The following is a 13,799-nucleotide window of genomic DNA, read 5'->3' on the forward strand; positions in this document are numbered from 1 at the left end:
GCAGGCACGGGGAGAACATGCAAACTCCACACAGGGAGGCCGGAGCCGGGATCGAACCCACGACCTCTGAACTGTGAGGCGGACGTGCTAACCAGTCGACCACCGTGCGACTCAAATACCAAAAAGAGAAAGTTTCCTCTATTTTTATATGATTTAGCACCAACATTTATTTGGTTTTGCCACAAACTTTCATGGTTATTTGGCAGAATTTTTGCGTCATCGGCCGATGAACCAACGAACCACAAAACAATCAAAACAAAAGTTTGTCGCCTTTCATGAACTGTGAGGCGGACGTGCTAACCAGTCGACCACCGTGCGACTCAAATACCAAAAAGAGAAAATCATTTCCTCTATTTTTATATGATTTAGCACCAACATTTATTTGGTTTTGCCACAAACTTTCATGGTTTGGTTTTGCCACAAACTTTCATGGTTATTTGGCGGAATTTTTGCGTCATCGGACGATGAACCAACGAACCACAAAACAACAATCAAAACAAAACTTTGTCGCCTTTCATGATTGGCGGAGGTAATTAACGGCCTTTTAAAATGACAAAAATGGCTGCGGTGACATAGCAGCACTTAAAATTTTAGTGATACTCATTGGATGTTAGCAGAGTCATCGGAATGTCACATGGGGGAGGTGGGGTAGCGGAATGTCCTAGTATTTTATCATTCTGTTTATTTTGTGGCTCTTTTTTTAAAGGTCTTGGCTCTGGACTACCCCTCCCCCCCCCCTTCTCTCTACCGCACACCTTCTCTGTCACCAATCGTAATGACCGCACCGTTCTTCCAAAAAGCCACTGCAGGTCTGATGTTTTTTTTTTTCTTCTCCATTTTGGCTTGGCTCCTCTCTGACATGCCTGGGAAGGGCAAGGAAAGGAAATGGGTGGACCGGTCGCTCTTGGTTCCCCCAGAGCAGAGACTCGGGAGAAGCCAGCCCGGTGTTTTTTTGCCTCGGCCCATCTTGTAAGGCAACGCGAGGCCATCTGCTTCTAATAAACCCTCCATGTGGCTCCGCGATTGGAATTGCCGGACCTGTTATAGAACTCTGTCGCTCGCTGTTGCTGCTCAATTGAAGCAAGCAACTTGATGATGGAGATGTGTGTAGTAAAGCATTCTAGCCAGTGGGAGGCACTGTCAGTTCCCTTCATACTGTGTGCGTTTGTGTGTAGCAGGGGCGGAGCCAGAACGTGGCTAATGGGTGGGCCTGGAAAAATCGGGGTGGGCCTGAATATTTCTGAATATTTCACTGAAAACTCAATTCTCCTGTCCCGACACATCGTATATTCACATAAAATGACAAACTGAATAATATGAAGTTCAGATCTTGCTTAGACAACCACAATTATGCCATTCTTAAGATTCAATAAAATTAAAAACACAACGAAATAAAAATTCAAAAATAATTAAATATACCAGACCAATCTAAATGATTGAAAATGGCTTGCTCTCTTTGACACTTTGCAATGTTAATGGCTCATCAAAGATGACAGTTTTATTGTCCTGATTGTACATATACCCTACCTGTACGAGCTATTTATTCAAGTACAGTTGCAACTGTACTGTCTGGTGCAGTCTGTATGTTTTGCAATCTTTCAGAGTGTGTGTAAAAATGGTGTATGCACACGAGAGGGGAAAAAAAAAAGGCTTGTTGTCCTGCAGCCTGCCAGATTGTGAGGTCACACGGCACTACCCCGGTCATGTCTGCCTCCCGTCCAACGCCGGGCGTGTATTTATGGCGTGTCGGCTGCCGAGCGGCACTTGTGAGGTCAAAGCCATCAAAGAAAATGCAACATCTGTCATCATCTTTCACACCTTTTTTGTCAGACTTCCCTGCCTCTCTTTGGAAACACTGATTACAGGCGAGCAGATAAAATGAAATGAGAGCTTATTGTAGCGTGATTTACCAAATTCACATGAACTCAGCATCTTCTCATTTAAGCTCTCTGATAACAGCCAACTGGCAAAATCTCGTGCGGAATGTGTAGAATTCAATAATGGGGGTCTGACAACGGCATCTCGAAAGCATGTGACACGAGTGTCAGTCAATGACAGTTTAATAATATTAGCAACAATAATGATACAATATCCCACAGGTATTATCCTTTCATTAAAAGGGGCTATTAATGGGATTTGGGTGGCAGGTTTTCACGGGCGAGAGACCACACAAGGGGTAAGCCTGTATTTGTACATGCTTAATCTGATTACAACTTGGAAACAGAGCGACACGGACTTCACAGGAATGTTGACATCCACCAGGCACCTCCTCATTGGCTATTGTGCAATGTTTCTCCACAGTGCAACATTGGGAACACCTGCAAAATGTAACAATATCCCATGCAAGTGCTGTAGTTGAAATATCAGCGTTCACAAAGATAATAACGCTCAGTTTTGATTGACACTGTCCGAGTATGTCAATCAACACAACTTCTCTGATTAGGAGCCATTGGGCCCTCTCTTGGGTCCAACGTCAGTGAGCTAACTAATGTTCTTCCGGATGAATGGACAAAAATTCCACCGCCACACATGCACACACACACTAGCACACACTCACACGCCAACATCTAGTGGAGAAAGTATTCCCAGAAGAGTATTTGGTGCAAAACGCTATACAGTATTTTGCTCTTGCTGTTCCATATGCACTCCCTATTCAAAATAATTGGAACTGTCCAGCCAATTCCTTCACTTTCACATTTTATATCCAGCTCTGGCTCCGAAACAACTGGAACATGTGACCTGGAAGAAAGTGAAAGACGAGCAATAGTGAAGGTCAACGTTTCACCTTTTATGTCCAGGTATTTATTTACATCTGGATTGGATACACGACATAGAAGAACTTTTGTTTGAACCCACCCTTTTTTAATAAAAGCAAAAGGACAACATGAACAACATGACCGACAGGTGTAGTTTATAGCCCCATGTGCCGCCTTGCTACCACGTCACACGCATGAGGGTCTGCAGTAGTTCTATTACTGATAATTTCTGTCATTCCACATTTCAGGAGACCACCGGCCTGTAACTACTACAGCGTGCCCACTGCTCGGCTGCCGTTTGGAGGTATTGTATTTCAAAGTGTTGAAGGAATAATTTGACATTTTCTTGGGGAAAATGTGCTCTTGGTACCTCTATAAAAAGAGACTTCAGAAAGACACTCATCAGACAATTTATTTGGTACAGCTGGTCTACACCTGCAGTGTATTTTACAGTTATTACTACTTTTTCATTGACTGCATGGTCAAATTGCTAAATCTGATTAGAATTTCACTACCTTCAATTGTTTTTTGTTTTTTTTCCCCCCCATTTGATTATTTGGACAGTGGATAAGATTGAAAATCGTTGTTTAAAACAATGAAACAGTACCGGTAATTTCTTCCCGAAAGAGAGGCACTATCATGCAAAAACACACATATCAACCACAGGTGTGATGCCAAAAAAGTCAAGAGATAAGCAGAGCTGCAATGAGCTTTGTTGGACGCACAGATTAGCTTTAGCTAAAAGTGTTAGCTTCTGATAAGCAACACATTCTTGATTGCTCAGTGTGAAGCTGACGACACGGTGATGGTGTGGATAAGTATAAGGGCTGTTTCACTTGCTAAAAACTGTCAAGTTTCATCGAGATAAGAAATAGAGTATTTAAAATTACAGCAATTTGTGATCCTTGGATTTTTTTTGACGGAAGCATGCCACAGACATGTGTTATTAAGACCCCAGGGAATGTCTTTTTAAAATGTTAAATGTTAGTGTACCTGAGTGAATGAATGGTGGTAGGGACTTTTCACCTTGGAGCTGGTTATTTACCCTAACCCTATGGGGAAACCTGTTTGGAAAGTCATTGAATTGGAGGTTAATCAGCACCCCCAGCATCACAAATTCACAGAAGTGGAACAGAGTTGGAGCGCCTTGAGCGAGAAGATTTCAATCTAGCTAATTTTCTTCGGGAATAACATTTCGGTAGGTTGTCTAAACAGTGAAGACATCTTGAACGCCTCAGTCTGACAGGTGCGGTCATCTGGCTGAGATCCTGCCAGCAGAAATTTAGGTATAGCTAAATATAACACACACCTGTCATGCATCAGAATGAACTACTTGTTTGTTTTTTTTCTCTCACGTCCACCAGCGTTTGACCTGCGATGTCTAAAGAAGACGACGCGGGCGGTTTGGACTAGACTGCAAGTTGAACTGCTGAACATAAAATGACTCACCTGACGCTGACTGCGCTCACATTTTCCCCACAGCCTCTTTTTTAGTAGTAAGTCAAGAAAAAAAAATACCACAGATACAGTTTTTACAGTACAGTGAATGTAGGATGTGTAGCGCAATTGACATTACCGTGACTTATTTTGTTGGCTTTATCCTGTCGAGTGGCCGGTACAGTAGCACATTTACATGCTGTCTTCAGAGGGCCCTTCAAAGAAATTCCTTGTAAATAAAACTTTAGGCAATGTGCCATCCTTAGCTAGCTAACTAGTGTTAGTTTGCTATCAAATGTTACCCTGTTACAGCTACCATATGGCTAAACTTTAACTTACACACTTACTTTTTCAACTAACAGTTTTGTAAGTTAACTTTACATAGCTGTTTGATTCTAACTGGCTAGCTAGTGATAGTTTGCTATCATATTTTATGATTTTACGGCAAAGGTGTGTCTATATAACCTGCTGAGTGACAATTGATGCTCATTACCTTTCCAAGTGCATTCTGGGTCATTTTGAGTACACTACATTTTTCCCTCTGGACATTCAGACACCCCTACAAAATGGCGTGTCGCCTATATTCGGACACAGCCGTAGTTTGCTTTAGTTAGCTGGCTAGCTAATATTAGATTGCTATCATCAACTAACTAGCAAATGTTAGTTTGCAGAATAAACATGTTCATGTATTTGCTTTTTATGCGATTGAGTAGCAGGTATGTTATTAATCTGGTTGCTGTGGTAACATGGAGGGTATCCCATAGTGCTTAAAGTCGGCCGGGTGTGTGTTTGTGTTGTGTTTTGGTAGCTCAGTGAGGGAAACGTGTCAAACGCTCCGATTCCGTGTGTGGGCCAAGTGTCGCTCAGGGAACACGACGCCTTACAGGCAGCCATGTTGTCTGCTCATGGATGCCACACGAGGTAGGAGATGACCTCAAGTGAAAAACTGAGAAGCTGTCCGTCATTTCTCACTGATGTGTTTTACTTATTAAGCATTTGTTTATTTCTCTGGCTTGTGAATTTAGTGTGGAAAGGAAACAAACTCTCTTCTGTCTACTAAAGGTCATTACTTGTTAGAATGGCAGTGATTAATTGCTCTGAGCTTTAAAGTCACTTAACCTCGACATTACCACCAAGGGTGACGTGGCGTACCTCAGGAACTACTGCATTTTTGGGTTTGATGTTGGGATCCAGATTATTATTATTATTATTATTATTCATAATAGTAGTAGTTGTCCTCAAACACTTAATGTGCATTACTGCCACTGATGGAACTGGGGAGCTCAATTTGCATTCGCTGGCTATCAAATTGTGTACAAAACGTTAGCCAGTATTTTACAGCTCACTCAAATGATCACTTCTATATCATTCTTCGAAAATCGCAATGTCCCATCAATGGCGAGCTATTTTAAGAACAGGCCGGCAGGCTACTCATGTGGTCTTTGGGGGCTACTTGGTGGCCGTGGCCAACACGTTGGTGACCCCTGGCCTATAGGTACTCAATATAATTGAAACAATATGATTTCTGAAGCATTTTGTATTAATTACAAGACTAGTAAATAGTACATTTGTATTTGTGTTTCAACCACCCTACAAAAAAATGACACGAATTATGGCAGTCAAACTGAAGTATGGCAATGTCAATTTAGCATTCTAAATATTTGAAGTGCTAGAGCGATTTTGAAAGGATGAGACAACAACTGCACAGTCAGTGGGCAAAACACAACAAATACGGCATTATCTGTGTTTATACATCTTTAAATATATCTTATCTTGAGTGACTTGTGCTCTCCAAATACAGACAAAGGTCTTTCCTCTCTCTTGGGCCCATGTAGACATGCTCTCGCCGCATCTATCTACCATACTGTATTCATTTGCCCAGAGGATTAAATAATGAAATCATGACATGGAAAACTATTACACTTTAACTACCTTTCATAGCTGTTATAAAGGTCTGTTCAAACCAGATTTCAAGATGGATAGCTAGCCTAGAAGCTCTGTGCAACTTTAGAGATGTATTTTTCCAGAAAATCTTGGACACATTTCAAACTGCATCATTGGGTTTTCGGTGTTCGAGGTTCAATTCTGTGACTAATATTTTAGCTCTATACTTATCCCCCCGACCCCACAGCACCCCCCCACCCCAAAAAAGCACCTTTTTAGAGGCCCTTTTTCCTTGGTAACACATCTTCCAAACTTCCAAAGCAACACATTCCTGCGAGTTTTGGCAACACGGTGCTGAAATGGTCAGTAGATTGCTGGAAAGCCAACCAATGCACTTCAGGCCAGCTCCTATTTTTGTCCACAAGTAGAGTTTTTTTTTCTCAGTTTCAGCATGGTGTTTTTGTTAACTTAATGTTGAAGTGTGATATTTAGGAGTAACTTCTCAGTCAACACATCTAACTACCCTTTTCCCTCATTTTGAAACTATTGCTATTTGGCTTTTTAAGCAGAGGCTTTTGATTGGCTAAAATGGGCTTCCTGTTAAACACGGTTGTCCAAATTCGGTCTTCAAGGGCCGCTGTCCTGCCTGTTTTCCATCTATCCCCGCTGCAATACACCTGATTCAAAAGATCATGATCGTTAGCAAACTTCTTCAGAGCTTGCCGATGAGCTGATCATTTGAATCACGTGTGTTGCAGCAGGGACAGATGGAAAACAGGCAGGAAAGCGGCCCTTGACGACCGGAGCTGGACATGTTATCGTGCGTCTTTTTAATTATGACTTTCTTACATTTTTAGATTGGCTAATCCATACGGTTAAGGATTATAGCGCCACCTATTGCGTTGGCATGTGCTCTAAAGTCTGTGACTGTGCAGTATAGCATTAATATTAGCGATCATTTGTTTCTCAATGTTTCTCAAATTCAGTCACATTACCCCATTTTAGTTCCTCGGCGGTCAACCTTAAGATAATACTCAGGCACTGTATACACAGGAAATGGGTATTTTAAAGTAAAAGTCCAGCTATATAGAAAAAAAATGATGTACTTTTTATATATTTATTTTAAAGTACATTTTTAACATTCCCAACATGTAAAAATAAGTTACCCAGAGTCAAAAGAAATTAAGGGTCTTGAATGGCTTGCTGGCAATCCGAATTCTGATGTTTTTTGCATATTTTTCACCAAACATTTTGCTCAAATTCGGTCACTCTCGAGATATCCACTGTACTATTTAGTAATCACGAAGACAATACCACATGAATGAATTTGCTAACTAAATCGTGGGGAGTATCCACCCATGTGTCTTTTTGCAGAGTGATTTTTGTTTCTTTGTTTGTTTGAGGCTTTTTGGGTGTTGACCTGTCGCCTTCTTGTTCAAAGCTTTAATCAAACACACATCTGGATTGCATTGAGAGAGCTAATTGCCATTGAGCCCACCGCAGCAGCACTAAAGTCACTTTTTTGTGTTAATAATAATAAAATTGCCCATAGTAGGTGCATTTATCTTCCTGTCCATTACATGTTGAGATCAGATGCTATTTCCAGACATTATCTGACAACATAGTGTTTTTTTTTCAATATAAATTTGTACATAGATGTGATGCACAGCGTACCAATTGTTGACCTTCCTCAGACTTTTTGTCCACTTGAGAGTTTCCTTCAAGTTTGACATTCATGGGTGGGATCATCTAATGCAATTGTGTCTATAAATGTAATCCGTTGCTCTGAAATCTGTTTCCAATATGCTGTCTGGCTCCTAGACACTGTACCGAAGTGTCACTGCATATTAAATACAACATGAGGGAGTGCAAAAGGAGGGGGGAGTGGGTGGGGCTTCCTTGAATCTTAATTGCACTGGTAACAATGAAGAACATGATTTTCGATAGATCCATTCACACAGATCCATCCTTCCATTTATTTTTCATAGCACTTGTCCTCATCAGGGTCACAGGTGAGCAGCAGCTTATCCCGGATGGCAACGAGTGAGAGGTGGGATATACCAACACTTCTCTTTCACGCAGATGGCCAGCAAAATAGCCGCAGCGGAACAAACAAACTCGCATTTAAACCCGCGTTCCCTTATATGCAGAACCTAGCGAAGGCAGGATTTCGCCATTAAAGCGCATGCTTCTACACATCAGATAATTGATGATGTCACCATGAGTGCAAAAAACAATTGCTTTAACATGATAGAGCGGGAGAAGTGAGTGTCAGGTGTAACACCTCTGACGCGTCTTTCAGGCGTTTTGCGTCTGCTGAGGCGCTGATGAATTCATCAGAAGGCAGATTTTTTTTCTTAAAACGTTCCATTTCGGTACTCTAAGCCAGAACAGCAACACTGAAAGAAGGTCCAATGTTTTTCAGGGAGTGTAAAAGTGGCTTAAGACACTTTTAACCTGTATGCCCACCTGCTGTTTCTTAATTACGACTAGGGTTCCACCATTACACTTTTTGTGATTGTAAGAAAAATACATGGGTACACCCTGACATGCTCACCAGTCAATCGCAGGGCACATAGAGACAAACAACCGTTCTCACCTACGAACAAGTTAGTCTTCAGTGAATCTGACATGCATGTTTTGAGGATGTGTGAAGAAACCACAGCACCTGCAGAACCCCCCCCCCCCCCCCCACCCCCAAAACAAGAACGGGGAGAACATGCCAGGTGCCAGAGCTGAGATTTGAACCAAGCACATCAAAACTATGTGTCGGACATGCTAACTACTTGGCCAACAAGCTACCCTTCTTCCACCCAATTTGTAGTCAAATGCCCACTCAGATATACTTCCATTGGTACCCGTGTACAATGTAATGTGATCCAATACATGAGCCGTATCAGACAGTTTGTCCTTATAAGGATAACTTTGCTCAGCCTCTCCAATCGCCAGCCACACCCTGACAAAATTGCTTTCAGGTATTGGAAGAAATTCCTCCAATTATTTGCAATCACCAAAAGGTAAAATATTCTGACATCATCCTGATGGTCCGAGGTCTCGGCACTCTCTATATTTGGACATGTTCACCATTTGGACATTCCTGGACCATCTGCTTTCCATAGTCATTATGTTCTGTTTTCACTCAAAATGACGTCTCGCTGTGTTGGTCTGTTTACTGTGGGACTTGAAAGTTATGTAAAGGATCATTCAAAAGGATGATTTGAGTTAAAAAAAAAAAAAAGCGAGTAAGGGAATCGGTCACCGTGATGTTCCTTTGTAATGCTGACATAAACCCCGGTGGAAAATCATTCCAATGCTTGTTTTTTTTATTTTATCATTGCTTTTTTTATTTTTATGTTTTTTGTTTTTTTGTTCCCTCTTAATTGTCCATTAATGTCATTTGTTCTCATCTGTATCAACCAGTAATCTGCTTGCAAGCACTGTTTCACCAAACCTTTCATCATAAAAGTTGCTGTCCCCTGTCCCTGACAATGACAATATTACATTAGCAACACATCCATTAACAAAATCGCTAATACAATAATACTCATTTTGGACTTGCTTTCAATCTTTGTTGGTATTAGTATACAGAAGGGATACTCTAATAGTGGGCTACCGAGGCGGGCCACATAGAACGACGCATATCCAAACCAGATGACAAAAATGCTATTTTAAATATGGACAAAATACATGCATATGTGTAAAATATGTGCTCTTAATATGTTTGATAAATCATTTTTCAATGCACGTATAAAATATCTACTATTCTGATCCAACAACAAAAGTTTTGAAACAACAAAATAACCACATTGTGTCATTTTTTCCAGTGCAAAGGGTCCGCTTGCATGAAAATGACAATTTAAGGGTGACACAAAACTGCTGAACAAGAAACCAACATTTAGTGCAAGAAATCATTTTGTACATTTTTTCACAGTCAACTCACTAAAAATTGTAATATTATCGAGGTATTGTTTGTTCTGCATATGAGGCCAAATACAACCCCCCGCCCCCCAAAAAATATTAGGCCCACTCATGTTGTATAGTGCAGTATTTGACCAATTGTAAATGCAATAAAGCCATGTCTGCCCTCTAGTGGTGATTGGTGATATTACAACTTTAAACTACAGTGTTTATTCACTGCTCGACACCCATGGGTTTCCATGTTCTGATTTGTTTTTCTTTTTTTTTCTTTTCAGTACTTTTTCATATTTTGGATTTTGTTTCCTCTGCCCCCTCCCTGTTTTTTGGGGAAAAGATATATTGAATGTTTATCAGCGTTTTTTGTAAGATGTTTTGGTTTTGAAAAAAAAATAAAAATAATTTGATTTGATAGTTTATATATATATATAATTTAATTTATTAATTAATTATTTTTTCCCCCTAAATTAAAATCAAGGAGCCACTCAGATTCCCTGCTGTACTGTACTGTATAGCGTTTTCCTGATGAAGCAGTTCAGCCAGATGACAAGTAGGACCTTTCAAAAGAGGAAGCCTTTATCTCTGTAGGGACAACAACTCCGGTCTGGAGAGCCTCATGTTTAACATCTTATCGCAGAAAAACTAAAAAGAAGAAAAATGCAACACACGAATGACCTGCATCTGACTGTCTTCCGTCAAATATTCCACCAATCGGGCAATGGGGTCAAATGTGTATTTCGCAATACGCATTGCCACGGGTTCAAGTGTGAAAATGTCAGGCTTGGCTCTCTGTGGAGAAGCTGTCAATAACAGCGTGAGTGCTTTATTGCAAACTCACAAAAGGGTCTCCAACTTCATTATAATAAGCTCGTTCTATTCTCGAGCAACAGTGTGTTATGATCACAGGCAGGCAGAAAACATTACCACTGAACAGGGCTTCTTAAAAAAAAGATGAAAGCTTGCATCTGGGCTGGCAAGGTGGCCCCAAAAGCAGGGCCCGCCGCACCATTGCATGTTATCCTCCCCATCTTCTAAAGCCGTAAGGTGAGACAGATGAACAGAAACACATGTGACCCCGGAGCGATTTCACACCGAGTCGAGTAGGTCGTCTTCCATCTCCCTTTGTTTCAGGATGGCGCTTTGAACCAGCGGGCCGGAGCTACGCTAACACGGTCATAAACACCACATCAATCTTTCTCAGGATACTAGTATGCAGTTGGCAAAATCGAATATGTGCATTTTTGTCATTTTAGAAGTAAGCGAGCATCTACAAAGCAGTCAGTGAAACGCGCTTTTACAATACAATACAATTTTATTTGTATGGCGCATTTCACAACAGCTAGAGCTGTATCAAAGCACTTTACATACAAACAACAAAATAGCCATAATACAACAAGTGAAATCAATAAATTAACATAAAACAATAGACACCGGAAAAGAGTTGAAAATGTTTTAAAAGTGGACAGAGAGGGAGCTTGCCTAACATCCAACGGGAGGTCATTCCAAAGGGAAGGACCAGCAGCCGAAAAGGCGCGATCCCCTCTGAGGCTCCGCTTAGTCCTCGGCACCTCGAGCAGCGCCCGCTCCGCACACCTGAGGCTGCGGAAAGGTGTGGAGGAGCTCGGAGAGGTACGCCGGGGCCAGGCCATTTAATGACTTATATTGTTATTTAATTCACAGGAGTAAAATTCAAGGCCCGGGGGCCAGATTCGGCCTGCCGTCTCATTTTATGCGGCCCACGAAGGCAAATCATGTGCATCAACTTCATGTTTCTTTCCAAAATACGAACATTGCAAATTGTCTTTACTTCTAATAACATTGAGATGCTGTGAGTATTTCTGTTGTAAGTAATCATCTTTTTAAAAATAATTGAAAAATAGTTGATCAACATTTTTTACTGACTTCTGATTTCAAAAGTAGTTATCCATCAATTATTTGTGTATATGTGATATGAGGCATACATATCATATATATGGGTTGACTGTCATAATTGCCCTCCAATGAAAACCCAAACTACTTTGTGACCCCCGACAACAATGAGTTTAACATCCCTGATTTAATTATTAAATTAACAGAATTGTCTGCTTTGATGTTTCATATTAAATGTCATTAAATCTGTTCCTGTTCACACAGAGAGAAGCACTTTTGTTTTTGTTCCCTTACTGGAAAAAGTGAACGGAAAAATTAAAACCAAAGTATGTACTGAGTGGGGAGTGATAGAATAAAGCATACCGTCACACGCCTACTTTAATTACTTTGAATTCAAGTTCACTGTTTATACAAATCAGCATTATTTAGTCCTCTGCATTGATCTAGTAATTTACTCGTCAAGGAACCATAATACATAGAGGAAAAGGGCCATTTTCGATTTTAGACTTTTTTTCCCAGTCCAACATATGCAAGCATGTTATCAAGTCCAGTTTTCGTTCCGCATTAGCTGCAGTCATTTTGTAATTTTTTTCATGAAAGCCATCCGTAGTCACTGATCTTCTTCACGCCGGTGGTCATGACGATCAACCCGTTCCTTCTCGATGATGGCCTTTGTCTTTCATAGATTGTTTTAATTGTGGTGCAGCGCTGACGTAAAGGGCAGCAGTTGTCTGACGCCGCAACAGGGAGTGGTACTCAAACGTTTCCATTGTCTCAAATACAGTTGGCGGTCAGTGTAGTTTACTTGGATCCGCCCTGCATGGTGTAATTTGTGAGAGTTATATTGATAACTTGCATTAGGCCGTGGCGACGTGTTTGTCGGCAACAAGAAATGATGCCATATGTAAGAGTTGGGCCAAGGGGAGTACAATTTCAGCCAGCCGCTTAAGTGAATCACCGAATGCGTTGCATGTGAAGTGTACATTTGCGTGACTCGTTGTTTATTGCCCGCGATCGGCTTCGTGACTGTCTGCCGACTTCGGTGCCAAGTTTGAGGCCACGCTCTTAAAATCTCTTTACTTTTCCGTCACGAGTAAGTGGCTGCTTTTTTTTTTTTGTGTTCCATTTCCCATCCGCTTTATGCACAGAACATCTAATACAGCCCACATTTATTTTTTTAAGCCATGAACCGCTTTACCATGACACTTTTTAATCTCACTCACCGTCTTTTCAAGGTCCCGATCTAATGCTGTGATCACGCATACTGATAATTGGGCATTTTTCCTCTCATCTGATCAAAGTCAGCAAAGGCCTGTTTCTTAGTTGTCTGTGAAAAAGGGTTGTCAAACAAATTTTCATTGCGAGCCATTTTGTGTGCTGTTATGACTAGAAAAAACATGTTAGCAATGATAATGATAATCACTTTATCATATATTAACATACAGTGCACGAAATTGTCCCTGCATTTGATTACACTGGTCAACAGCAAATTTTAATCAGAGATGGATTTATGTGTCCTTAAAAGTATTTTTGATGATATCTTTCATTTTCGTTCTAGCACATCGCGTTTTGGACATATTGTTGTTCTTAAATTTGACCTATTGTGCAATGCAGATTTTACAATGTATTGTAATTTATAGCTATGACGTTTCAGAAAAAAAATCCACCTGTTTTGCTGAACCTAACCCTAAATTCAAATATGTTACTATATTACATTATCATGAAAACCTGATGTGCGAGAGAAAAAATGAGGGCAGATTCAGAATCACCACAAAAAAATCATCTCCAAAAGTTTACTTGCATCTTTGATTTAAAAATTTCATAAAAATGTCTTGACCTGTGTTATTGTATATGTAGAGTATGTTTCACAAGAAATTCTTTCATCTAGGATTTTTTTTATTTATTTTAATAAACAGGCCTTCCTGCCCCATTTTTCAT

The 13,799-nt window shown here is 40.6% G+C and overlaps 1 protein-coding gene across 2 annotated transcripts in view; it reads left to right on the plus strand.

The window, feature by feature from the left end:
- Positions 1–13,799, plus strand: part of dhx30 (DEAH (Asp-Glu-Ala-His) box helicase 30) — a 92,759-nt gene that overhangs the window by 8,347 nt on the left and 70,613 nt on the right. For both annotated transcript variants that reach the window (XM_086042918.1, XM_086042917.1), the window contains 3 exons: positions 3,005–3,060; positions 4,121–4,252; positions 5,002–5,114. The gene's annotated coding sequence lies outside the window, so the exon portion shown is untranslated. The remainder of the gene's footprint in view (positions 1–3,004; positions 3,061–4,120; positions 4,253–5,001; positions 5,115–13,799) is intronic.

The sequence above is a fragment of the Filicampus tigris genome, chromosome 10 (assembly GCF_054856515.1).
Source record: "Filicampus tigris isolate MCC_2025a chromosome 10, RoL_Ftig_1.0, whole genome shotgun sequence".
Lineage (NCBI taxonomy): Eukaryota > Metazoa > Chordata > Actinopteri > Syngnathiformes > Syngnathidae > Filicampus > Filicampus tigris.